Genomic DNA, 27,797 nt, shown 5'->3' with positions numbered 1-27,797 from the left:
AGGTCACTCTCGTCGTCATCTTGTTTTGGTGGGTTTTGGCCGGCTTCTTTACTGCAAACTGTTTTATCAGCAAGGTCTTTAAAACCCGTATTTAGTGCCGACCTCCTATCTCATCCTGTGACTTAGAATGTCTTCACTGTCTGGGAATGCAGTCCAGTAGGTCTCAGCCTCATTTTACCCAGCCCCTATTCAAGATGGAGTTGCTCTGGTTCACCAGAGCACCTGTGACACTTGGATGGGCTAAAAAATGAAATCTACCTGCTCAACCAAAAACCCCAAAAGCACACCATTCTGGAGCCTCTCCGTGGAAGCACGACATCTCAGTCTGCATCAAAGCAATTATACCTCAGAAAACCAAATTCCATCATCTACAGGGGTCCCGAATGGGCCTTTCCTTCTTTGGAAATCTAGCAGAGTTAAAGGAAGAGAGAACAGCAGTTTATGAAGATGTCCCAGGACAAGACTGAAAGCACCAGTAGGGAGAATGGCTTCCCAACAGGCCACAGTGAAATAATAGAGTGCAAATTTCTAAATGCCTACATTTTATGGGAGATTTCTAATGTGTGTGCCCACGTACATTAGATTATTTCCACTACCTCTGATCTTCATTTTCCATTTTACAGCCCACTGAATAACAGGTTTTTTCAAGAGAGAAAGAAAGAAAACAGATCCGCTATAAATGAGGACAACTTTGACTCATAAACAGTTCATGTGCTCAGAGAGGAAAGGCACCTGGTACTTTCTAAAGGAAAGCACCTCCAAATACCAGTACCGTGTGGTGGGAGGGCAATTCTTTGCCTTGTCAAATGGTACTGAAGCTTGAGGTCTGTTTCTGCCACCACGCCTGGAGTAACTGTCAGGGCCTCTTATTTCTCAGAGCCAAAGCAGATGGGGGACAAGTCGATTAAACACAGAAAGCTGCAGTGCTGTTATTAAGCAGTATCAGCATGGCAATGACGGCTGGAGGGACCACAGTGAAGGGCGAAACCTAAACCTCCAAGGATGGGCTCTGCATTCACCTAAAGCTCCTCCCCCCACACGCACATACACAGAAGAAAATGACTATATATATATATATATATTTTTTTTTTTTTTTTTTTTTTGAGACAGAGTATCACTCTGTTGTGCAGGCTGGAGTTCAGTGGCATGATACCGGCTTACTACAACCTCTGCCACCCAGGTTCAGGTGATTCTCCTGCCTCAGCCTCCTGAGTAGCTGGGATTACAGGCACGTGCCACCATGCCCAGCTCACTTTTTTGTATTTTTAGTAGAGACAGGGTTTCACCATGGTGGCCAGGCTGGTTTCGAACTCCTGACCTCAGGTGATCTGCCCGCCTCAGCCTCCCAAAGTGCTAGGATTACAGGCATGAGCCACCTCCTCCTCTCCCTTCTCTGCTCCTTAAGCACTCCTATTTTGTGTGTGTGTGTGTGTGTGTGTGTGTGTGTGTGTGTGTAGAGACACAGCCTCACGCTGTCACCTAGCTGGAGTGCAGTGGTACTATCACGGCTCACTGCAGCTTTGAACTCCAGGGCTCAAGCTATCCTCCCACCTCAGCCTCCCAAGTAGCTAAGACTACAGACACATACCATCATGCCCAGCTGATTTTTTTAATTTTTGTAGAGGCAGGGTCTCACTATGTTTCCCAGGCTGGTCTCAAACTCCTGGCCTCAAGTGATCTTCCTGCCTCGGCCTCCCAAAGTGTTGGGGTTATGATCATGAGCCACTGTGCCCCATCTCCCAGCAATTTCCAAGTACAAGTCAAGGGTTCTATTGGCAGCTCACTGACAGACACTGCATTTAGGTGATGACATTAGCTGTGCAACACTGGGCTTTGATGAAAGCACCCTCTTTCAGATCTTCTGTCAGGCTTGTTCATCCCTTCCAAGTTCAGCTTAGAAGATACTGGGCCACCTAATGAGTTGTCAGAAGAGCAAACAATGGAAATGAAGGTGCACATCCCTCTCTCGGGTCCGGTTGCTGCATCTGATATAAGCCACTGTCTCTGATGGGTATCTGCCCTTTCACACACGCTTCCTTGCTGGCCAGTGCAAATGCTCTACATTTGAGTCAAACACAGAAGAAAACATGGCAGAACTTGGAATAAAGAGGTCTTTGGCGGACTCTGGCTCTACCCTGTCTCTCTCTCTGCCACCATCCCCTCCCTGGTAAGGGAGGTAGGGACAGTGGGAAAATCATTAAGCAGCAGCATCTGGACCTGATTAATTAACTAGCTGGAGCATCTGCAAACGTGTCAGGCCTGAGCCTAGGACAAAGTCCTGTGAGCAGGTTTGTGTTCAGGAAGGGAACCGGCTGTTACATTTTATAAGACAAATATTATCTGTTCTTCTTCCAGGATGCTTGTTATTAAAAGCTGGATTTAATAGAAGAATTAAAAGGGCTTGTTTCACTTGACATTTCATCCACTAAAGACCTGAGGGGGGAAAAAAAACCCCAGTGCCTGATGATCGGGAGCTTGTCTGTCAAGTTCCTTCTCTGTTTTGCTTTCATTGTTTTCCATTGACTGGTTTTTGCACCAAATGTTAAAGTCATAAGATGCTGAAGATTTCCCAATTACAGGAATCTTTTCAAGGACTATTTCAGAGACCGCAATGTGCAAGAGATGCTCAGTTTATTATTGCTAAGTAAATATCACACTAAAAATCCAGATCTTCCTTCTTCCGCCGCTGACATACAGGTAGTGGAGGAAGCAAAAAAGGACCCATTCTTAGGCCCATTTGTGTTCGGACTGGCTACCGGCTCCCTTCAGAAGTCAACGCCATTTTATCCTAAAGACACTGTCAGGGCTGACTTTTAAATGCTCTTTTGATGCCAAGATTCACACGGATTTCATGATTGTTTTCTACACTTAGGGCCCTGTCGCTCTTCTCTTATGTTACCCCATCAAGTTAGTATTTCATAAAGCCTGAATCATCATCACTATCATCTTAATTGCTAGGTGGGTTTGGGTGTAAATCCAGATCCAGAGGATAAAAGCCCTGGGGAATTCCCAGGTGCGAAGGGAGCGGCCCAGATTGGGGATTCGGCAGCAGGCTGTGAACTACCTGATCAATAAATAGCACGTGGACCACACGAGTACTATCTGTGATTTAAAGATAAGATCTCCATAATCAGGAGATGGGAAGGGGATACAGCTGTGTTCTGGTTCAGAGCCTCCGAAATCTCACTTGTGTGAGTCACTGCTACTTTATAGCACCTCAGTTCAAAGACAGGCTGAGTTAAAACACTCTGTGAGACTAGCAGGTGGTATTCTGTTCCTTATTTAAAAGACAGAGACCTTGGAAGATTTAACCAAATAGGCAAAAAAGTATGAGATCATTAGTGAAAAGGAACAAACGTAATCTAAATTGATCCCTAATTAGGGCTACCACATAACATACAGGAAGTATTATATAAAGAAATAATATGTTAAAATATTCAGTAAAAAGATGTTCTGTATTTGGGACAAGCTTCTACTGAAAAGAAATTATTTGTTGATTATCTGAAATACAAACCTTACTGGGTGTTCTGCGTTTTTATTTGCTAAATCTGACAGTGCTGTACCAGATTTGAACCAGTCTGATTTTCAGAGACAGGAGACTGAAATTCTAGAATTTTCTACTGACAGTGGACATTAGGCAGGTAACGTTTTAAGTTTCCATCCGTGTGCAGATGGGAACTATGCATTAAGGTCATTCTGCATGAAATATCTGCATTTATGAATTTTTTTAAAAAAAATATTGTTTTACCACTTTTACTGCATATACAATTATCTAAATCTCCAAAAATGAAAGAACTATTTCTAAGTAGAAGGCCTTAGAAAAGATATGCAGATAACAAGTGTTAAATACTTACATATCAAATTTAATTAGCTCAAACCCTTAAAAACAGTTTAATTACTTTCACTTTAAAATGCTTCACCATATTTTGCCACAGTCCAAATTTAGAAAATTAGTGGAAAGGTAACAGACACCTAAACTTTCTCTTAACAAGGTCAACTTATCATAAATTTGGAATTTTTCAAGTTCAAAATAACTAGAGTTTATTATTCTTATACTTTACTGAAGACGACTAATTCTCTCCCAATGATTTCTTTCTCTTTTCCCTTCTGATTACAACAAAAATCCAGCTACCTAAAATAGGCTTATTCCTCAAAAGGAAACAAAACTGCCGAGTTCTATGACAATACTACTAATCGAAAGCCCATTTTAATTGTTCCAGGCCCTCATAATGTATTTGATCTGTCTCTATGGGCATCAGGATGACTGGGCTAAGCTGTGGGGGCGTCCTCTCCACTCTGGAGCAGTTTTGCATTTCAACTTTGAAAAATGAAAAACCTGAATACACCTAGGTTCCTAACTTGGGAAGAAAGTGCTGAAATAGATTTTGTTTAAAATAAAAGAGCTCTAAAAATCTACAGAGTAACTCTTTTGAGAAAAGCGAATACATTTTTTAGCATCCAAGTGGAATATGGTCATTAACATCCTCCTACAAAGATAGTCTGGTCAATGTATCTGTTGCAGCAAAATATTTGGGATTTGGGCAATGCATTTTGGATTTGAATATTCCCTAGGTTCTGCCAAGATAGCACCTGTCCTAGGAATTTCTCTGTCAAAGTCGTCACTAAAATGTTCTAGGCTGAAGGCTGTGTCCTGCAGTTCTGAATTGCAAAGGGCCACAGTGGTGTGTCCATCTTAAGTAGTGGCTATGAGAGGCCGGGCACGGTGGCTCACACCTGTAATCCCAGCACTTTGGGAGGCCAAGGTGGGCGGATCACGAGGTCAGGAGATCGAGACCATCCTGGCTACTAAAAATATATACAAATTAGCTGGGCATGGTAGCGCGCACCTGTAATCCCAGCTACTCGGGAGGCTGAGGCGAGAGAATGGCGTGAACCTGGGAGGCGGAGCTTGCAGTGAGCCGAGATGGCGCCACTGCACTCCAGCGTGGGCAACAGAGCCAGACTCCGTCTCAAAAAAAAAAAAGTGGCTATGAGAACCCTCTTCATTCACTTGTCTCACCAGAGAAGACAGAGATGATGTCTACCTTTTGAAAAATGGCTTTAAAATGACATTGAGAGGGTCAAAAAAAAAAAAGAACAGACAAAATTATTTGGAAATAAAAACGAGTACAGGCAAATCAAATGTTCCCATGTTTTTAAAAGTCTTTCTATGAAACTGGTCCTATTTATTAGTGGTGAAATACAAACCATGCTATCAAGAATCTTAAGGAAATGGATTGCTGTTAAGTGATACTTCAGAATCCACCCCCTAGCAAGGCTACTGCACCATTACAAGAAGATAAGCAGAAAATCGTTTCCTCCCATAAGGGAAACCTTTGCTTGAAATACGTGTAAACCATTCAGTGGCAGTTCTAAAGCCAGTGATTCAAAATATTGCTCTGGAAAATTTCAGTTAACCAGCAGTACCCAGGGTCTTTACAGATGAAAACAAAGACCAAGACTTTGTCAAGGGAGGAGGTGCTAAAGGAGGTGGTGAGCCTCTGACAGTGCAGTCTTTTTTTTCTTTTTTTTGTTTTGTTGTGTGTGTGTGTGTGTGTAGCGGGGGGGGGGGGGTTGTTTGTTTGTTTTTGAGACAGAGTCTTGCTCTGCCGCCCAGGCTGGATGGAGTGCAGTGGCGTGATCTCGGCTCACTGCAAGCTCCGCCTCCTGGGTTCACGCCATTCTCCTGCCTCAGCCTCCCGAGTAGCTGGGACTACAGGCACACGCCACCATGCCTGGCTAATTTTTATGTATTTTTTAGTAGAGACGGGGTTTCACCATGTTAACCAGGATGGTCTTGATCTCCTGACCTCGTGATCTGCCCGCCTCAGCCTCCCTGAAAGTGCAGTATTAAAGGTCCAATTTTTACACGCATTAATATCACATGTAATAATCTACAGTATTAGGGATGTGATTGGTTCCTGCCTGGCTCTGTGTTGCGTGAAACAGCAATAATCTAAGTACAACATCACCTCCTATCCTCCCACCCTCCACATCCTGCCGTCCTCCATCCCTGCCCTTCTACCTGTCAAAATGCAGAAGGAAACTGATTACCACCTGGAACAGGTTATGCTCCTAGCCTTGCGTTCTTAGAACATTTTGTTTTGGAGTCCTAGGATTCTTTTTTTCAAGAGAGAAAAAAAATTTAAGGTATAGACTATATCCTTGAGGAGTTTGTAATCTAGGTGGGAAGACAAAACACCCAAAGAAAAATGATGTAATAATAGCATCTTGGATGAAGACTGCTAGATCAACTTCTCAAGGGACTCAAAGCATTTCTTTAAAATTTCTTTATAAAAAAGAAGCAAGTGAATGAGTTAATTCAAAAATGGCTTCAATTGAAACCCAAAGCAGGACGCACACTAGGGATAGACCATAGGCCAAGCCTAACTATGGTTTTGTCGCTCGGTCAGAGCCAGGACTAGCGAGGGTGAGGTGAGTGTTTGCTTCCTACCTTGTCACAAGTCTCCATTTAGATGTGTAGAAAACATTTGACCTCTGGGTTTTGTTCAACCTCTCCCTATCCTGAGTTTGTGGGAAATAGTCGGCCATGTATCATGGTCACCATCATCCTCACTCTCTGCATAACCCCAGGTGCCCTGGGCCAAGGGTTTGGTGCCTTCAGGCTTGCTGAGCCACAGCTTCCACCGATTCCATGCTTTGACCCCACACTGGGGTTTACATCCCAGTTCTCATCCAAAATGCTAGCCCCTGCTTCATCTCCATTATCCCTCGTTTCCATCCCTTCAAGATGGGATTTGCCTTCTCTACCCTCAAATTATATCAAGCATCCTAAGATGTAAGTTCCAGCATCACTACATGGGATTCCAGTTATTGCCACCATTATCTCAAGACTCTGGCTCCTTGACTGCCTCTCTTCCACCCATCTTCCTTCATCCCTACCCCAGCCAGAGCAAACTCAGTACAAACAAGGGTATAGCTCAGACCCAACATCCCCCTGTATTCTATAATCAGGCCCTCTAGCCACCCTGGGCATTAGAACTTCTGCCGGCTCTGTTTTCCAGCCTGACCCACTCCTACTCCCTATACTTCAAAATTGTACCACAGAGGTCTCTACACCTAGTGTTCAAATCTGCTCAGGTTATAAGAATTAGACGGTAAATTTTCCAAAACTCTGTCATCTCCACGTTACGTTCTTAAATGCTGGTAGCTATGCAATGTATTTAACTTTGAGGTGTCTCTTTGTTCTCTTAGGAAAAAGCAAACTGGAATAGATGGGTTTGGGGATGCCTCTAAGTCGTCATGCTTTCTGAGTAGTAAGGAACATTATGGGGCCAGGCACGGTGGCTCATGCCTGTAATCCTAGCATTTTGGGAGGCCAAGGCGGGCAGATCACCTGAGGTCAAGAGATCGAGAACAGCATGGCCAATATGGTGAAACCCCATCTCTACTAAAAATACAAAAGCTTAGCTGGGTGTGGTGGCACACACCTGTAGTCCCACTATTTGGGAGGCTGAAACAGGAGAATCCCTTAAACTCAAGAGGTGGAGGCTGCTGTGAGCCGAGATAGTGCCACTTCACTCTGGCCTGAGCAACAGAGCCAGACCCCATCTCAAAAAAAAAAAAAAAAAAAGACATTACTCTCAAATATTTGCTTCTGATGATAATTCTAAGGAAGTAGTGAGGTCCTACAAAGTTTATTCAATTTTATTCTTTAGTTTCATATTGATGGCATCAGGAAGAAAACCCCAATCAATTCTTCAATGGCCTCTGGTCCATTCTGTAACACAGAACTTCTAAAACTCAAGAGTAGTAACTTGGACACAAGGTGGTGCTAAGGGGTAAAAAATTAACTGTGGGTCCTTTTCCCCAAAGGTTACCTCGAATGCTCAAGGTTTTCGGGGCACTTAATAGTTTACAAATGTTTTCACACACATTGTCCTGTTTATTCCTCAGAACTCAGGGAAGAATAAGCTAGTCTCGTGTTCTAAATATATAAATGAGAAAAATAAGATCTCCTTAGGTTGTGTGACTTGTCCAAGATAACTCAGCCCAATCTAGATCTCCCTTCTAAGTCTAGGTATCGTGCCCTTTTTTACTCTCCTACACAGGCTAGTCCCTTTTTTACGTGAAGTAAGAAATTCTCAATAGGGCTTCCATCAACATCTGCCAAGCTAGGGAGTTCTGAATGCACCGATGCAACTTACATCCTGTGCCTCACTTGTGTTGCTAGTCAGGGGACCAGTGGGGCCTTGGTGACTCTCTCTGTGTTCTCAAGAATCCTTGGCCAAATTCTAGGATTTAAAAAGTAACATATAAAAATTTGGGTGGGGATGGGGGGTTCCCAGGAGAAAAGATGAATTCTGACGATACTTGGATTTAGATCCACTTGGGTAGAAGACCCCTGGTCTAAGCTTCCTGCTCATGCAGAGCTGTGGCAATGCTGTAGAAATACTAGCCTGAGGCTCCCAGAGCACCCTTTCCTGGTGCAGCCTCGTCTCTCTCCTGATAGGGTTGAAGGTCTGTCTCCACATGCGCACAGAAAGGCCCTGGTCCCACCAATGCCTTCATAGCCATGTGCCATATAAGCCAGACTGACAGGCCTCTGCAGATGGCAAGTGAAAATCAGATGGCTTCTCCTGTTGAGATGATCTCCTCATAGACCTAAAATACCCACAATGGGTGGTACATTTCTGGCGGTATGAGTTTCCCAGAGCTGCCATACCAAATTCCCACAAACTCAGTGGCTTACGACATGAATGTATTGTTTGACAGTTCTGGAAGGCAGAAGTCTGAAATCAAAGTATCAACCGGGCTGATTCCTTCTGGAGGCTCTGAGGGAGAATTCATTCCATGCCACACTCCTAGCTTCTGGTAGCTCCGGCGTCCTTTGCACTCCTTGGCTTTATAGACTCATCACCCCAATCTTTCTGCTTTTATGTGGTTTTCCCCAGTGTCTCTGTGTGTCACACATAGTCCTGTGGCCTCAACCTCCTGGGCTCAAGCAATCCTCCCACCTCAGCTTCCTGAGTAGCTGGGACTATAGGTGCAGACCATCACACCAAGCTAACTTTTTGGGTTTTTTTTGGAGATGGAGTTTCACTCTTGTTACCCAGGCTGGAGCGCAATGGATGGCACGATCTCAGCTCACTGCAACCTCTGCCTCCCAGGTTCAAGCAATTCTCCTGCCTCAGCCTCCTGAGTAGCTAGGATTACAGGCACCAGCCACCACACCCAGCTAATTTTTGTATTTTTAGTAGACACGGGGTTTCTCCATGTTGGTCAGGCTGGTCTCGAACTCCTGACCTCAGGTGATCTGCCCACCTTGGCCTCCCAAAGTGTTGAGATTACAGGCATGAGCCACTGCACCCGGCCAACACTGAACTAACTTTTAAAAATTTGTAGAGATGGGGGTCTCCCTTTGTTGTTCAGGCTGTTACCAAACTCCTGGGCTCAGGCGATCCTCCCATCTCAGCCTCCCAAAGTGCTGGAATTACAGATGGGTCCCTCTTGTTTTTTGTTTGTTTGTTTGTTTGTTTGTTTTTTAATAAGAACACTAGTCATTGGACACTAATCTCCTAAATCCAGTATGATTTCATCTGGAGATCTGTACTAATTACATCTGCAAAGACCCTATATCCAAATAAGATCATATGCTAAGATTCTAGGTAGACATGAATTCTGGGGAAACACTATTCAATTTCAAGCATTCACAACTTTTCTTCCTTTGAACTAATCCTCCAAGTTCTCTTCCTCTGAACTTACAGAAGATGGAGAACAATGGTCACTGTCATCCCCCAGAAGAGCTCCTCATCTCCCTTAGTTGGGACATCCTGCCAGTGCTTCCTCTACCAAGATAACACCAGCCCTCTTCAACTGCATTTTTCTCTACACAGAACATTCTCGTTTGCCAAGGTCATTCCATGGAACCAATGTCCAGCGTCTTCTCTTTCCTTAGATCCCACAGTCCATACTCAACCTCCATGTGAAGACAGAGAATATCCTTTTGAGTTGGAAGGGATGTTGACTGACTTCATCCATTCATTTTGGTCCCATTCTGAGTCTGGATTTGCCTGCATCCCTTGTAGCTTAAGAGCCCTTTTAATTAAGACATGACTCACAGATCATCTTCATGTCAACAGGCAACAATATTATATGCCTTCGAATTTTTCAATAACGAGCCTTGAACAGAACAAACTCTTTGTTTCAGTGAAAAATGCTAATTGAAAGATTTTTTTTTCTCAAAAGGACATTGAATGTAAACCAATGTACTAAGCAAAATGTAGATGATGCCTCCCCTTTTATCTGCTGTTCCTTCAAACAGAAAACAAAGAACCACCCCAACCAACCAACTCTTCTGGCAGGAAAAAGAAACAGCCTCAAATTACGTTCTTCAGCAAAGTCGGTCAGGAAGGAAAAGTGAATGTCACAAATACCATTCAAAGCACCGCAGAAAGTAGTCAATTTGGTTTCTTTCAGAGGCTGGAAGAAAACGTCCTTCTCCCCCATCTCCTTTTGTTTTTAAGTTACTAAATTCCTTCACGTTTGTTTTCTTAGGAAAGTGACATTATAGGTCATTAAGTAACTATTAAAAACACAAGTGAGCAAAACCCAAAGCGTGGATCTTTTTCCTTTGATATTCTTTTCCCTGGTTTTCAGAAAACAGTTTTGAGAGTTGGAATATTTTTGTTAATGTCTTTGTGGGAATTTCTGTCATCTTTCCATTTGTAACATACCCTAAATAAGGCAGCTAGGAGAAACCTGCCTGGTCTTAGCACACCTGCTATGCCACAACAGGAACAAGCATTCCCCCAAAATGGGATGGGTGATTTGCCAAACAGACCAGAGCTCCCAAATTACCTGCCTTTTTGGAGTGCTACACCCAAAAATCAACCTGTTGATTGATGAAATCGACCTGTGTGGAACTTGATTTTGGACGTCCTCTCTTTCTCCCACAGTTGGACAAGAAAGGGGAAGGAAAGAGAAAAGGGAGAAAAGCCCTCTTCCCACCGGGTAAGTCCACGTGAGTCCCATTCACCACTGTCATCCGCGAGGCTGCAGCATGGAGCTGGCCCCCCTCTAGCCACAGGATCGAGCTGGCTTCAGGGCTTCCGGGGTCTCATCCTCTTGCAAATTTCTGTGGTGGTGAAATCTATCAAAGGAATCTCAAAACAAATTACATGGTAAATTATTGTCTCCATTCTGGGCCACTCTCCATGCCCCGCTGTCCCAGACGACAGACAGCCATGGGTGAGCTGCCAGTGGAAAGCCTCTGAGATAAGAAGATTACAGAATGTCATGTGCCTCCGGCGACTCAACTTCACAGCTAAACTTCTCCAGCCCAGGCAGTTCATCTGATTCGAATGGGTCACAGGCTGTTTCAATTAATGCCTCTCTAATGATTCAAGTGTGTGCCCTAATGTGGAAGGGGAATAGAGAGAAGTCAAGCCAGGGACCTGAGCATGTCTGTCCTCTCCACCCTCTATCTCGGAATGCTCTTTCCCAAGCTGACTTATAAGAAAGGAGAAAATGGGCTGGGAAGGAATATAGAATTCCTTTCAGACAGAAACCTTTTATGTCACCTTCCTGTCGTTACCAGTGCAATTCTGTGAGTCTTCCGTGGCCTGTGGATCCTAAAGTAGTGAATAACAGCCCTCATACGAAAACAGAATGCAGAAAACAAATGAGCATTTTGCAAATAAAAAGCCTGGCTTTTAATCCTATTAAGATCATGGCTGCTTTTTTTTTTTTTTTTTTTTTTAATTTCTCTCCCCTGCCCTAAAAACTCTGAAAGAGATACTGATGTTCCCATTAACATAAATGCTGAAATCAGCATTTCCTTTGAAAGAAGTTGTTAATATTTGGAAATGGTCGGATTTCCAATCCAAGCTTTGATTGTTATTCTATACTAGCCAGCAAGTGCCAAGGTCACAGGGAGATTCACCTGCAGACTGAGCTAAATGAATCCACTCGGCCACAATGCATGTATAATTTAACATTCTCCTCTCGAGTACTTCCATGCATTCCTAAAAAATATTTTATTACAATAACAAATTGGTTTCAAAATCATGCATTATGTATTCTGAAATTAGGTCTGCCAGTGAAACCTGGATGTACAAACATGCGTACTCCTGGGCAGGGCTGGAAGAGCACACAGATGCCAGGATGGAGCTGAAGAACAGTTAATCCCACAAGGAACCCACTGTCGCTTCTTTATTATCTTAATCTGCATATTTGGAAAGTGAAAGAACAAACTGATCATTTACTGTAAAGGGCAACCACCCGTTTCCCTTAATCACCCCCTCCATGAGAAGGTAGAGGGCATGAAGTCCTAAAAATAGGCTGCCGAGGCAGTTTCCCAAGCTTTCCTTAAAAAACAGTTATTCCTTGAATATTAAAAGTCTTCTTTTCCTGTGATCTGACACTTCCCGGGTATACATTTTACAGGAACTGGACTTTAACAAAGCTTCTTTGAAACATTAAAGATAAAGATATCAAAGCCATCCTTACAAATTTGTGTTAAGAAATACACTTGCTCTGCCGTAAGCTTTCATCACTGAGTTATCCAAAAAAAGTTAACGTATTCAGAAAAATCCTTAGGATTCCCAACACAAATGCAACCCCATATAATGTGTCCCTAATGGGTGCTTGTTTCTGCTTTGCAACTTCCATCTGAAGTTAAATACACATTGATTTAGCATTCTTTTACAACATGGGGATGCTTTTCTCATGGCACAATAAACATGTTTCTTAAGATGTCTATTTGTGAATAATTAAGACTAAAATGCTTTTCTGATTCCTTCCTAGTTTTTCTAGTTTAGACTTTTATATCACACTTGTAAAAATTCCATCTCATCAAATGAATGGCATTAATAAATCCTAAGCAGGCAGGTTTTCCAAAATGGCGACTTTCATGATATGGAAGGCATTTGATCTTAAAAACATGAGAAAGAAATTTAGTTGAGTTTTCTCTTTGAAAAGTTTATTGGGCATGAGCTTGATCTTGCTATATTAAAAGAAAAAAATCTAGTTTATTTCAGTGGGGGATTTGTTTTTCATTAACTTGCGAGCTAAACATCATTGGTATGTTTCTATTGGTGTACTAACTTGGTGAATAAAACAACAAATTCCTGAGGGAGTCGCTTATAAATCTCTTTAAATTAAAATCAGTCTAATTTTTATTATAAGACTAGCTTCATGATAGGCTTAGTATTTTTAAGGCAATGCCCAGAACTAAAAAGTTTAATTCCCTGACAAGAGCTTTTAATAAAGACAAATCATAACTAAAATTAGATGCTGCAACCTTTTCTTCTCAAAAAAAAAAAAATCTGCAAACACTGTGCTAAGACATCATTCCTCCCTAATTTTGTTTCGATGGAGTGATATGACTAGACCTATAGCTTTTCTATAGTAAAATTATAAAGAATAATTTTCTCTAATTTAATCAGTAATTTCTAAAAATGGGAAATAGTAACAGCATAATTTTTTATTTCTTTTGTATTATAATTTAGGCTGACACATTAAAGCTTTGCTTTTCAGGGGAACAATTAAGAAATTGTTGATAGAAATTAAATATTACTGACAATTGAAAATGCATTTTTTTCCTCTTTTGCAGCATCTAGATATACCGCTCCTACCTCCCATCAAAGATAATCTAAGCTCAGATAGCATTAAAGTAAAAATGAACTAAAAAGCTTAGTTCTTTTGTGCTAAACAAAAAAGTGATTTATGTAAGTAATAAGCAAATTCCAGAGTATGGAGAGATATATATGTATTTTTAAATCCTCTAAAAATGCCTTAAGTTGTAATCTTCAGGCTAAATGATTAAACTCTCTCTGGGTCCGTTGGCTGCAGAACTATATCCTTCATGTTAGCTGTGGGCTATTTTCGGCTGAATGCAAACTGCTTTTTTGTTATTAAAGACCGTTCACGTTTTACACCACCTTGGGTGTATAGTATATAAACCAACACACATAATTTAGGGAAGTATTAAAAATAGAATTAATTTTTTTTAAAAAAACCTTCAATAATAATTACAATAATTACATTTCATTCTCACACATTGCAACAAATAGTTACATAGCCAACTTCTTAAACACTGGTGTGAAAACACTAAGTCGAAATTCATGACACAAATCAAAATGTGTTGCACAAACTCCTTTTTGGTTGTCGTGAAAGGGGTGTCTCAAATTAAGTGTAGAAGGGCATTCCAATAACCATAGTACTTTTTTGGGTGAACTGTAAATGCATAATTCATATATTAATATGATAAAATATATAAGATCACCCATATAGGTAAAAATTAAATCAGTGAAAAGGACTAAATACAGTTACAAATAAGCAGCCCAGAAGTTCTAAGGGAAAATGCCAGAAGTCAAAATGCTTTCTGATTCATCTTAAGCAGAACAGGAGTTTTAACACAAGCCTCTCTTAACAGCTACCCAGGCAGGATTTGAGGAGAATAATTCCCTAATGCCACTTAAAAAAGAAAAGTCAACCAAAAGCATCGAATGGATTTTGAATCTAAATATTCTTAAAAAAAAAAAAAAAAAAAAACTTTTTCTGAATTGGCAGCTCAGAGAATCAAACCAATAACATTACTATAAGGTAGGCATAGTCAACATTCTTTGGGTGGTTTGGGGCTGTTTTATTAAGAGTGTGCTAGGAATTCCAGTTCTTAAAGAGTCACGGCCTGCATTCAGCTGTCTTCAGTTCTGTCCCCGACCTGGCCATCTGCCAAAGAATGACACACTTTGAAGGACAAAGTAAGAACAGCTTTCCACACACTTCTCAGACCCAAGCTCCTGGCTTCAGAGCGAAAACTCTTAGGAGCCTTAAACCTGAGCACTTTTTAGCAGGTCAGAAACAGAAAGGGAGGAAGGAGAAGGCAACATAAAGCTGTCTTGAGCCTCCCCTCTCCGTAGGTCTAATGTTGCTTGGTCTACAGAACAATCACAACAATAAAATGCAGTGTGTCCTGGGGTCCCCTCTGAAAGAATAAAACTGGAAGCCTGTCTGTCATGCTGAATACCGAACCAGAAGCTCGCACCACGGGATTCGATGCCTTGTGCCTGGCTTGTATTCACAGGCAAGGCAGACAGATGTGTGGCCTTTGACAAAGCCAAGAGATGGGCATTTCAAAAATAAAATCATCTCCCAATTACAGGGAACCCTTCCTCCCTGGGATCCCAAAGCACTCTATCAACCTAAATTGGAATGCTGTCTACTGAGCTGCCTTCAATGCGGCCACTCCAGTATAAATTGGATCAAATGCTCTCAGATTAATTCCTGGAAACCTATATTCATCTTTGTATATCTTTATTACAAAACTAGCCACAAGACCGCTCTACAATTTTCATTATCGGAACAGCTTTCGAAGCTGGATTATGCCATGGTTTATCCCTCCGTGACCCCAAACCATCTTGTTAGCTCCATTATTGTATATTCATACAACACACCTGAGCCCAAGATAATAAGAGAGTTATAGTGAATGAGGGGACAGGGTGCGTTTTATTGCATTTTATGCACTGCTATTCTGCAATGGTATTTAACCTGCTGCAGGCGCCCCCAGAAGTCCATGCCTCACTCCCATGCTCTCACTCGTGCTCTGACACTGAAGACCCTCACCACCCTCCCCAATGTGAAGGGATGGCAAGTTAACCTGAGGAGGACCTGAACTTCTTGGTGATGGTCAAATGTCATTTCTCCTGCGCTGTTCTGTGTTAGAGTATGCAGGTTCTGCACCAACAGAAACCACAGCACAGAAAACCCCCAGCCCTTCACAGGAAAAAAGCAGGAGTTTCGCCTGCAAAAAAAAGAGGATGGAACTAGCATATGCTTAGAATAGAAGATGGGAATGAAAGTGATCAACGATCTTAGCCGTAGTTGCACTGGACTCAAAATGTTTCGGTCAAGTGCGTTACAGTTGTGGTTCTTACAATGCTGCTGCCACTGGCAGGTATCAAGTAAGGTTAACTTTATGATGACGATTTAATCTATTAAATTATATTAACCTATATTAATACAGATGCTGTATATAACTATGATATTTTTAACAACTGTGTTAGAATCAAATGGTTTATTTTCCACCAGTGTGGTTGTTTCTCTGTTTCTCTTATGCCTGTGTATATGAATAGAAAACCATACACAATGTAATGATCTATTACGCAATATAAATGCATATATGTGTGTGTACATATTTACATAAAATTTAGGTATAGCTTTATACCTCCATTTTCTCACCACAGCTATATTCTTTGCTGGTCCACCCATACCTACCGTGACTCTCCAGCCCGCTTACCTGTCTCCTCTCTTTCTTCCTCCCTTCCCTCTCCTCCCTTCTTTTCTGTCTTCCTTTTTTCCTTTCTTTTGAAATAATGCCAGCTTGGTCCTTAAAACAGGAAGAATAGTGTAGAAGAGTAATCCATTATTCATAAATTCCAGGGAAACTTTAAGACTTCTGTTTTCTTATCCCTTTCCCCTAAATGTGAGGCTAAAGTACAATGAGACTGATTTCATATGTTGATGCAAAAAAGAAATGGTCTCATTATTTTGTGGATGTGCTTGAAGCCCTCTAAAGAAATCACCTCTTTATTTCTCATTGCTTAAAGAAATGATGCAAAATTTCATCCGGGTATGTGACTATGCCTCCATTGTAACGGACCTGGGTGAAATTTTGCATCATTTCTCGGGCCCCATCCAGCACCCACTGAATCAGCCTACTTTTCAACAAGATCTGCAGGTCATTTTCATATACCTTAGTTTGGAAGCCTTAGCCTAGGGGATTTTTATCTGCCCATCTCTGGATTGTACTTCAGATCTTCTAAATCAAATTCTTTGGGAGTAGAGACCAGGTACTTGTACATTTAAAGAATTCCCCAGATGACCTGATAACCCTCCAGATTGAAAACCTGCCCAGTTAAGGTTTGACTTGTGTGGTTTCTACAGCGACAGTGACAATGGGTGAAGGGATTCCTAACACAGGGGTTTTTCCTCCTGTCATCCCTCTGCATGGATTTCTACGGCGGGTCTTCATCACCTCTGTTTTCTGCATCTTAGTCTGAGAGTCAAGGTCCTTGGTCAAGAGCCACCTCCTTGAACTATCTTTCTGCTCCTTCATCCACATCATTCTCCTGCTTCAACTAAGTCAAACCACCGCCAACTGCCATGATTTCTTTGTCATGCAGGACGGTTCCCTCTGCTTCACTGCCTTCACATTCACCATGTCCCTCAAGGCACCTCTAATGACCCACAGCCCCCTGGAAGTCTTCCCCACCGACGATGTTCTACTCAGCACTCTCCTTTGTTCCATCTTTAAGTGTTTAACTTTCAAGCTACCACTTTGCACTTATCCACATGCTCTTTTAAATGGTCCTCATGCCGTTTTGTGTGTTTGATTAGTTTTTAAAAACTAAGCCAGTGGCGCACAGTTTGACTTCTTACAGCTGCCTTCTTCCTATGTTCCACATCACAGTTATCTACTGAGGGGTCCTACCCACCCCATAACATATTATGCATTAAATTTTCAGAATCCTGCTCCTAGTATATGTGAGAATAGAACTTCAAAAGTCATCCAGGATTCCAACTAATTTGTCCCAGAAGACACCTATGGAAAGTGACAGGTTCCCAAAAGTATTTAAAAACCAAAGGTTCATTCTCAGAAGCTGTGTAAGGAGTTGCTGGCTAGGACCTTTCACGATCTCCCTGTTCCGGGCACATGATGTTTTGTCCTTTGTTTGTTTCCTCTGTATGCTGATTGGTTTTGATCCATTACACAACACAGGGTCCGTGAGAACAGGCCATTTTTCAAGTTAACAGGTGCAGGATGAAATTAGATTAAAGTTTGGTAAATTTTCAGGTGGAAAAAACATCAACATGGACCGATAGAAGGGGTCTGGAGTGAGAGAAATATCCAGGGCAATATATTAAGACTTGTCTTATTTGGGCATGTGAATATTTCTCATTCACACGGAAGGATTTTCAGGGGGAGAAAATCTGTGCTCCTTCTTCTTCCATCTCTATTTGTGTCAGTTTCCCTCCTGAGCCTTGCTTGTCTTGCCCTTTCTCTGGACGAGGGCTTGACTCTGGGTCTTGTCACATCTCACTCATGCCGTGGGGCTCTTAGGTTCAGCAGGCAGAGAGCTGTGTGACCTGGGGCCATGTGAGTCTATCTCACTAGAGATGCTTTGTGCCATTCAATTCCTCTAAGCCCTGACCAGTTCAGACCACGATGATTGTGTTTCTCTCTTGTACCCAGGGAGAAATATGGCAGGCTTTACCATGGGAGATGTACACACAAAACGGATTTTCAGGATGAATGGAAGCCAAGCCCCGTCTTTCTCCTTCATCCATTTTTTTTTTTTGTCTTTCTCTTCTGCCTCTTGATATTTTTCTTGACCATTTCCCTCAATTTTTCTAATGATCTTTAATACTTATACACACTCACTAAAATGAGCATGGCACCCATTGGGAAGAAAACACTTCATGGCACTATTTTTTTTTTAACCTTTGTTAAAAAACAATCCCCATTTAAGCAGTGACAGCCTGGACTCCGTAATCTGTACATACAATTTAATCCTTTAAAGAATCAGCAGGGCCCACATCAATCAAGAGCCTTCATCAACTTGTAAAAACAATATTTTGATTCAATCAGATTCAAAGCCCTGAAATTCTCAGCTAATTAATGCGAGGTCACTCGAGGGCTGTGCAATGGTAGCTGGAACAGTGGTCAAATATTTACCCTGGGCACACTCACACGTTTGCGTCACCGAAGGATCTGAGTGATGATCAAGAATAGATAATGCACATATGGCTGCAGCACATTTCACCTGGCACAAGCATGTGGACAGATAATTATTACAAAGGGAGGAAAAACGAGAAATGATTCTTCCGTCATCACAGACATGCACGGAGTAAAAGTCTTTTAAAGGTAAACGGATGGGGACCTGCCAACACCCTGCTGACAGTTCAGTTTTAACACGTATGTCCCAAAGCAGAGAGCTGTTCTGTGTAATCCTCCCTAGAATATTCAAACTAAATGACATTAAAAACAAACAAAAAAAACTTCTATTTTAGGTTTAGGGGTACATGTGCAGGTTTGTTATATAGGTAAACTCATGTCATGGGGGTTTGTTGTACAGATTATTTCGTCACCCAGGTACTAAGCCTAGTACCCAATAATTATTTTTTTCTCTGCTCCTCTCTCTCCTCCCACCCTCCACCCTCAAGTAGGCCCCAGTGCAAAATAAATGACATGTTTAAAACCTCATAAGACAGCAGGTTCAATCCATGGGATCTTTTAGTTAGATCAAGATTCTAATAAATTTGTTTTGGTTTGCACCTTGAGACACTTTGGAACTCAATGTATTTTGTAGGGGAGGAGGGTGTAGGAGCAGTCACAAAATTTTACTGGCTCTGCTTATTTCTAGGTGTGATTGCTGAGTATGTGAACAGGTCTCTACCAGCAAAAACATGTATTATTTACTTACACAAATGCAGACAGAGAAAGCATCAAGATGTCTTGTTACTGATAAAAAAATAATACTTTGTATTTCTTCCCTTAAAATATGGGAGACAGGTAGGCAATTGAAAGGAAGTTCAGGTAGAAACTGTATCTCAGCCACTTCCTTCTTCTTTACTTTTGGTGTCTCCTGTAAACCCTTTAAAATGGTACATGGTCCTGGTTCTAATATTGTACTACATAGTTTTACAAAATACACTGACTAAAGAGTATATCATATTTCTCTGTAGTATTTCTTACAACTGCATACAAGTCTACAATTATCTGAAAATATATAAAGTTACATTTAAAAGCTCATAAATTGTATAGCTATAGAAGAGACACAGAACTGAGCAGGCTGTTTCTTATGTTGCTAATTAATCACTTCCGCTCACCTGCCTGTCTCCCAGACCCCACTTCCCAACCTCCCAAAAAATTCTAAAAAGAGCAAACACTAGGAGACTCTGGACAACAGCTTTCTCTTTCCTCAAGATCAGGGGACTGAAGGTATAATTTTGTTTTTAAAATTCTGAACTTATCTTCAATAAAAGAAGGAAAAATCTAAATTTTTAAGAAGAAATTAATGATTTAAATGATAGCTTGTTTTCTCCTTATGTTCCCCCATAGTTCCATAGCTTTTACCCTACGAATTTAATAACTGAGTGAAGAGTAGCAAAATCATTTTTATGGAAGAAACATCATAGTTACAAACACGTTCCAGGTCAAATATCAAACCCATTCCAAATTAGGCTACAGTGGTCATTTCACTGATTCTCAGCAACATGCAGACTATAAACTTTTCCAGCGTTGAGCTTGCTGACTGATGTTAATCACTCTGGCCAAACTGGTTGTTGAGCAATCAGCATTGATCACTATGAAAAACCAAATGGATGTGTGGCTCTGCTCAAGCCCAGCATTTTGCAAATATAACACAGCTCACATTCATAGGATGCTGCCAAGATTATTTTTTTAAACACTCAAGCCGGTCTACCTGGGGTTACTTGATAAAACATTTGGACTGAGTTAAATAGGTACTTCTGCCAGACAACTGATTAGATTGATTTTTTTCCCACTGTATTAACTGGTTATTTGGATTTTCTACACACATTTAAAAGACTTATGGAATCATAGATACATAGAATTTTAGCATTAGAGATGTCTTTAGAGATCATATATGGTCTAGGGTTTTTGCTCAAATTTCGTAGATGTTAAATGAAAAAAAAACAAAGGGAAGGATATTTTCATTAAATATGTTTGGGAAACTTTGAGCAAAGAAATTCAGTTGTTTGGTTCCTAGTTTGCTCAGAGGCTTTAAAATGCTAAGAGGCTTTATGATTCTAAAAGAAGGGAATATAATATGCAGGTTCTTCCAAGCTTATATTCAACACAAACACGAAGATGTAATACAAACTATTTCACAGACAAGGAAACAGACACCCAAGGAAGTGATGTGTTTTTTTAAAAATACTCCCATTTATAAGGAGTTGAACTAGAATCTAGGCCTCCAGATTCCCATTCTACTCCTTTTGACTGAGGCAAAAGTGTTTATTTTTATTTTTATTATGAAACTTTTCAAACATATTTAAAAGTAGTGAAAATAGCAACATCTATAACCCCATCACTCAGATTCAGTAACTCTCTAGATTTTGCTTCACTCTTTGCTTTATATTTTATGTCTATGTAAACCAGAAGACAAAATTCTAAGGCCCCCAACCATCTGAATGTGCCTCTCCTCTCCACCAGGGGCATTCCAAAGTTAAGCTGAAAAACGAGTTCAGGCTGTGATGAGAAGGGAGAGCCGGACATGCCTCGTTACACCCTCCTCCCATTTGGAATTACTGATGGAAGAGACTCTTTGTATCTGATAAGAAACATTTACAATCTATTCTCTCTGAAGCCCGCACCTGGAAGCTTCATCTGCGTGATAAAACCTTAGTCTCTACAACCTCTTCTGGTAACCCAGACATCACTTTCTATTGATAACTCTTTCAGCCAATTGCCAATCAGAAAATCTCTGAGTCTACCTATGACTTGGAAGCCCTCACTTCCAGCTGTCCTGCCTTTCCAGACCTAACCAATGTGCATCTTAACATGTACTGATTGATGCCTATGTCTCTTTAAGATGTATAAACCCAAGCGGTACTCTGACCACCCTGGGCACATGTCATCAGGACCTCTTGAGGCTGTGTCATGGGTGCATCCTTAACCTTGGCAAAATTAACTTTCTAAATTGATTGAGATCTGTCTCAAATACTTTCAGGTTCACAAATACATATCATACACATTATTATAAAATGTGTATAATATATAAATTACTAATTATTATAATTTTCTTTTTTTGAGACAGAGTCTCACTCTGTCACCCAAGCTGGAGTGCAGTGGCGCAATCTCGGCTCACTGCAAGCTCTGCCTCCTGGGTTCATGCCATTCTCCTGCCTCAGCCTCCCGAGTAGCTGGGACTACAGGCGCCCACCACCACACCTGGCTAATTTTTTTGTATTTTTAGTAGAGATGGGGCTTCACCATGTTAGCCAGGATGGTCTCAATCTCCTGACCTCATGATCTGCCTGCCCAGGCCTCCCAAAGTGTATAAATTTTAATTATAAAAATATTCTCCTATATATGTAAAAAATATTCTCAAATACTTTTGGGTTCACAAATATATATTATACATATGATATATATATATATACACACATATAATGTATTAATATAATGTATTATAAAGTATAATGTATAATGTAATATACTATAATGTAGAATATAATGCATTATAATATATTATATAATGTATTATAATATTCATATATATTTTAAATATATAAATATATAAAAATTATCCTTGGACAGTATATAAAAAATTTACCTGTTATAAATGTTAAATGAAAGCATCCTGTCTTTAGTATTATGAAGAAATAATTATTCTATTAGGTGTCTTAAAATAGTGATCATATAATTTTACAATTTCCTCTCTATGCGTTAGCTGGAATTTTTCTTTGTAAGAGAAATTTACTGGCCAGGCGCGGTGGCTCATGCCTGTAATTCCAACACTTTGGGAGGCCAAGGCGGGCGGATCACGAGGTCAAGAGGTCAAGACCATCCTGGCCAACATGGTGAAACCCCATCTCTACTAAAAATACAAAAAATTAGCTGGGTGTGGTGGTGCACGCCTGTAGTCCCAACTGCTCAGGAGGCTGAGGAAGGAGAATCTCTTGAACCCGGGAGGTGGAGGTTGCAGTGAGCCGAGATCGTGCCACTGCACTCCAGCCTGGTGACAGAGCGAGACTCTGTCTCAAAAAAAAAAAAAAAAAAAAGAGAGAGAAGTTTCCTTTATTAACTGGGACTATCTAGTTACCTAGAAATACCACTTATATAAGAAAAACAGGATAAATGCTTTTTTTGTGTTTCTTTTAGTTGCCTATCTTCCAGGGTAAGGAGTTGATTCTAATGGTATTCAATTAGTGATGCATTGGTGGTGGTTGCTTTGGGTTTGCTCTCTCTCTCTGTCAGCACTCCCCTGCCACCTTTTATTTGAAGGTCACTGGGCTTAATGTATTTCCACTCCTCATTCTTTTTGATGCTCACAGTGTCCCATTTATTGCCTATAGGAACCCATTCATGTGTTTTGGTGTTCTTTTGACATGACCCATTAGACTTTATAGTTTCTTTGTTTCCTGGCACAACAAGATATCTTGCTGTGACCTTATATATTTCTTGCCACAGGCTGAAATCAGCCCGCCTTTTAAGAAGCCTAAGTTCCTTTCAGTGGGGAATGGTATTTAGAGATCACAATCTGGACACAAGGTGTGTTCATTACTTTGGGGTTGCCATTACTTTTAGGCCTGTTCAGTGGACAGATCTAGGAAATGCTCATCTTGCCTTTTCTAGAAAAATCTTATTTATTTTCTCAATTTTTTTAACTTTCTCAATTAAGCAATGGTCAAACTACTGGCCTTCTCCAAGTATTTTCAAGAGAGGAAAATTTTATGTTATAATATAGGCAAAAACCCACCAACGTAGGGAATAACTGGTGGCATTAATGAAAGAATGGTTCACCTTTGTTTATGTATATGATTTCATATGAAATATATTAATTCCTTCCAAAGTCCTATCTACATTAAAATTTCAACTATAGCAGTTGTAAACAAAACTTACTTCTTTCTACTTTCATATACTGTTTGTATAAGTGGTATCATTCTGACTCTTTTATTCACATTTGAAATCAGATTTGTCATTTGCAGGAATAAAAATTGTTTTACACTAATGGACGCTTGTTACTTTCAAATAGGTCTTAAGAATCAAGCTGAAGAGTTTAAGTACAGCTGTGATTTTTTGAAGTGTTATATTTAGTTATTAATTCTATTACAAGAACTGTAAATGGCTAACATTTGCATTATCATCCATGTCACTGGTCAAGCATAAAACTTAGAATGTCTTTTTTTTTTTTTTTTTTGAGATGGCGTCTCACACTGTCACCCAGGCTGGAGTGCAGTGGCGCAATCTCAGCTCACTGCAACCTCCACCTCCCGGGTTCAACCAATTTTCCTGCCTCAGCCTCCCAAGTAGCTGGGACTATAGGCACGTGCCACCACACCTGGCTAATTTTTTTGTATTTTTAGTAGAGACGGGGTTTCACTGTGTTAGCCAAGATGGTCTCGATCTCCTGACCTCGTGATCCACCCACCTTGGCCTCCCAAAGTGCTGGGATTACAGGCGTGAGCCACTGCACCCGGCCTTAGAACGTATTTTCTATTCAAAATAGTGAACTGGGTACATATATATGCTTCCCCTTCCTTTCAAGTTTCCATTGAAATAACTACATTACTGCTTTTCAAAAGAATGGTAGCATAATTATACTATAAGAGATGATATAGACCTAAACAATGGCTAGAAATTCTGGAATACAAAAAGTAAATGGAGTCTCAGCTAACTGGAGAAGTCAGAGTGAGAAAAACTGTGGCACAAAACCCCAGAGGCAAGAGTATTTTCCCTAAAGGAGTTCTGGAGAAGTCTACGATGGTGAAGTGGGAACCCTTATGAATATGTTCTTCACATTAGCTTTCACTCATCTTCCATGAGGTTGTCTAAACTTTATAAACCTAAAGTTGTGATGTATTCACTTCCACAAAACCCCAAATGGACAAATAACATCTCATTGCTACATACTTCTAACAGTCTTCACAGTTAGGATATAGGAAGATTAAAAAAAAAAAAATTAGGCCTAAATCTAATGATAACTATTTATTTTTATTTTTGAGATGGAGTTCCACTCTTGTCACCCAGGCTGGAGTGCAATGGCGTGATCTCGGCTCATCGCAACCTCCAATTCCTGGGTTCAAGCGATTCTTCTGCCTCAGCCTCCTGAGTAGCTGGCATTACAGGCACCCAGCACCATACCCAGCAATTCTTTTGTAATTTTTTTAGCAGAGACAGGGTTTCACATGTTGGCCAGGCTGGTCTCCAACTCCTGACCTCAGGTGATCCACCCACCTTGGCCTCTCAAAGTGCTGGGATTACAGGCATGAGCCACTGTGCCTGGCCATTAATTATTTTTTATCTAGACTTCCCATCTGAACCCAACTCTTGCATTGGAGTTATATAAGATGATACATAGCAAGAGTGCTTAAGAAGCCATATAAAATCTACATGCTCAGATTTGGGAATTCGTTCCAAGTAGTAACAACCTTATGAAGCTCTGGTCATTGTTGTACTGCCTTGTCTTAAGTAAACTGTAGCATTTGACTAATCTAAACATAAAAGGCTATAAGATTCATTTTTTTGCACTAGTCTTAGGATGTAGGAGAATTAAAACTGCAGGGTTGTGGGAAGTGTCTACAAACCACAGCTTTCCCAGCTATGGGGACCCTGACATGGCCTTGGAAAATACTTTCAAAACACTCAACCTGCACTGACAATATCTGGGCCAATCAGGTTCCTTTCCTTGTCATCTGCTACCATTCCTGTACATCCCTCTTCCCCAAGAAATGAGCCTATTATATCTATTCCAGATGAGTATGCTCCCATTTGAAACAAACCTAAAAAATCTAAATAAAAGTTTTTAAAATCCACAACTAATCTTACAAAAGAAGAAACGAAACCTGTGGTATTAGGAAGGAAAAAGCAGGTTGAAAACCAGAGAGTTAATCGCACGAGCTGACACTGTGGTTAGTGTAGTAAGAATAGGGCATGCATTTCAAATTTAGGACCCCAGAGATACCAGTTTTAATGACTAGGTAGAGATAGAAAATAAGATTGTGTGTCCTGTGTGCTGTGGAGTTAAAATAACGCCCATATAATTTGGGATCATCAAAGAAATTTTGCCATTCTCCTCAGGGAGATAACAATGAAATTTATCGCTACCTGGGATTTGGGTAGAAAATAAGTTATACTTGTATAGGCAAGGCAAATCCCAGAAATTAATGCACTACAAAATCTTTCTGGATAGACATGTTCAATTCTATCATGCTCAATTCAATTCATGTAACAAATGTCCCACTGTAAATAAACTCACAATTGACAAAATATAGCATAAAAAAACTATCTTGAAAGAGAATCAGCAAAACCCAATAAACAGAGTATTAAGACCCTCTAGAACTTCTAGTAAAATTGATCAGATTCTGATAGAGACTATGATATGAATGTATACAAAATGATTAACACTATATAAGAAATAATAAAAAGCATAGGAAAAAATAACTCACTATGAAACATGAACGGGCAAATACAAAATAAACAGTACATTTACAAATTTTTAAAAATATGCTTAGACATTGAATTCTAAAATCTCAAAAAACAGGCTAAAGAGCAGATTAGAAATAGGTGAAGACAGAATTAGTGAATTGGAAGGTCTATCTTAATAACTCATGCAAAGCATAGTACAGAAAGACAAAAACACAGAAAATGTGAAAAAGTGGTTAAGTAAGATTTAGAGGGAGAAGTTCTAACATACATCTAATTGGAGTCCCAGATGATGAGAAAGAAAGAGAATGAGGCACAGGATATGTTTAAAATAATAGACAAGTAATGGAAGTCAGATTAATAGAGCCTAGTAAATCCTAAGTAGAACAAATAACAGTAAATCCATATGTAAACCTCTCATAATGAAATTTCAGAATAGCAAAGACAAAGAAAAGACCTTAAGAGCATATAATGTATCTTCAGAGCAGAAACAGATAGACAGCTGACTGCTGATCATCAACAACGGAAGTGAGAAGCCCACAGAATAAAACCAGCAATATGTTAAGAGAAAGTAACTAGAAGTGTACACTTCAACAGATAGTGGGGGAAAAATATTTTAAGAACAAAGGTGAAAACCAAAAACACCTTGCCAACATCAGGGCATTACTAAAGGAAAGTCTAAAGGATATACTTTGGACATTATGAAAATTTTTGTAAGTCAAAGATGAAGATGGGATAAGGTCAGGTCGTAGGCATGGGCAAAGATTTTATGATGAAACTGCCAAAAGCAATTGCGACAAAAGCAAAAATTGACAAATGGGATCTAATTAAACTAAAGAGCTTCTGTACAGCAAACAAACAATCATGAGAGAGAACAGACAACCTACAGAATGGGAGAAAATTTTTCCAATCTATCCATCTGACAAAGGGCTAATATCCAGAATCTACAATGAACTTCAGCAAATTTACAAGAAAAAACACCCATTAAAAAGTTGGCAAAGGACATGAACAGACACTTCTCAAAAGAAGGCATACATGTGGCCAACAAACATGAAAAAAGCTCAACATCACTAATTATTAAAGAAATTCAAATCAAAAAATGAAATACCATCTCACACCAGTCAGAATGGCAATTATTAAAAAGTCAAGAAACAACAGCTGCTGGTGAGATTGTGGAGAGACAGGAACACTTTTACACTGTTGGCAAAACAAACAGGCCAGGTGCAGTGGCTCACACTTGTAATCACAGCACTTTGGGAGGCCGAGGTAGGCGGATCACGAGGTCAAGAGATCGAGACCATCCTGGCCAACATGGTGAAACCCCGTCTCTACTAAAAATACAAAAATTAGCTGGGCGTGGTGGCACACGCCTGTAATCCCAGCTACTTGGGAGGCTGAGGCAGGAGAATTGCTTGAACCCGGGAGGCGGAGGTTGCAGTGAGCCGAGATGGTGCCACTGCCCTCTGGCCTGAAACAGAGCGAGACTCTGTCTCAAAAAACAAACAAAACACACACTGGGGCTTGTTGGGAGGTGGGGGCGAGGAGAGCGTAAAAAACAAATAGCTAATGCACGCCGGGCTTAATACCTTGGTGATGGGTTGATAGGTGCAGCAAACCACCATGACACATGTTTACCTATGTAACAAACCTGCACATCCTG

General features: G+C 40.6%; 1 long non-coding RNA gene across 2 annotated transcripts in view; it reads right to left on the bottom strand.

The window, feature by feature from the left end:
- Positions 1-16,125: 16,125 nt before the first annotated feature.
- LOC129050947 (uncharacterized) overlaps positions 16,126-27,797 on the bottom strand; it is a 239,683-nt gene continuing 228,011 nt past the window's right edge. For both annotated transcript variants that reach the window (XR_008514882.1, XR_008514880.1), the window contains one exon: positions 16,126-16,351. This is a non-coding gene — a long non-coding RNA (uncharacterized LOC129050947). The remainder of the gene's footprint in view (positions 16,352-27,797) is intronic.

Source organism: Pongo abelii, chromosome 18 (assembly GCF_028885655.2).
Source record: "Pongo abelii isolate AG06213 chromosome 18, NHGRI_mPonAbe1-v2.0_pri, whole genome shotgun sequence".
In the NCBI taxonomy this organism is placed as follows: domain Eukaryota; kingdom Metazoa; phylum Chordata; class Mammalia; order Primates; family Hominidae; genus Pongo; species Pongo abelii.
The sequence above is the reverse complement of the archived record's forward strand: the minus strand, read 5'-3'. Positions and strand labels throughout refer to the sequence as shown.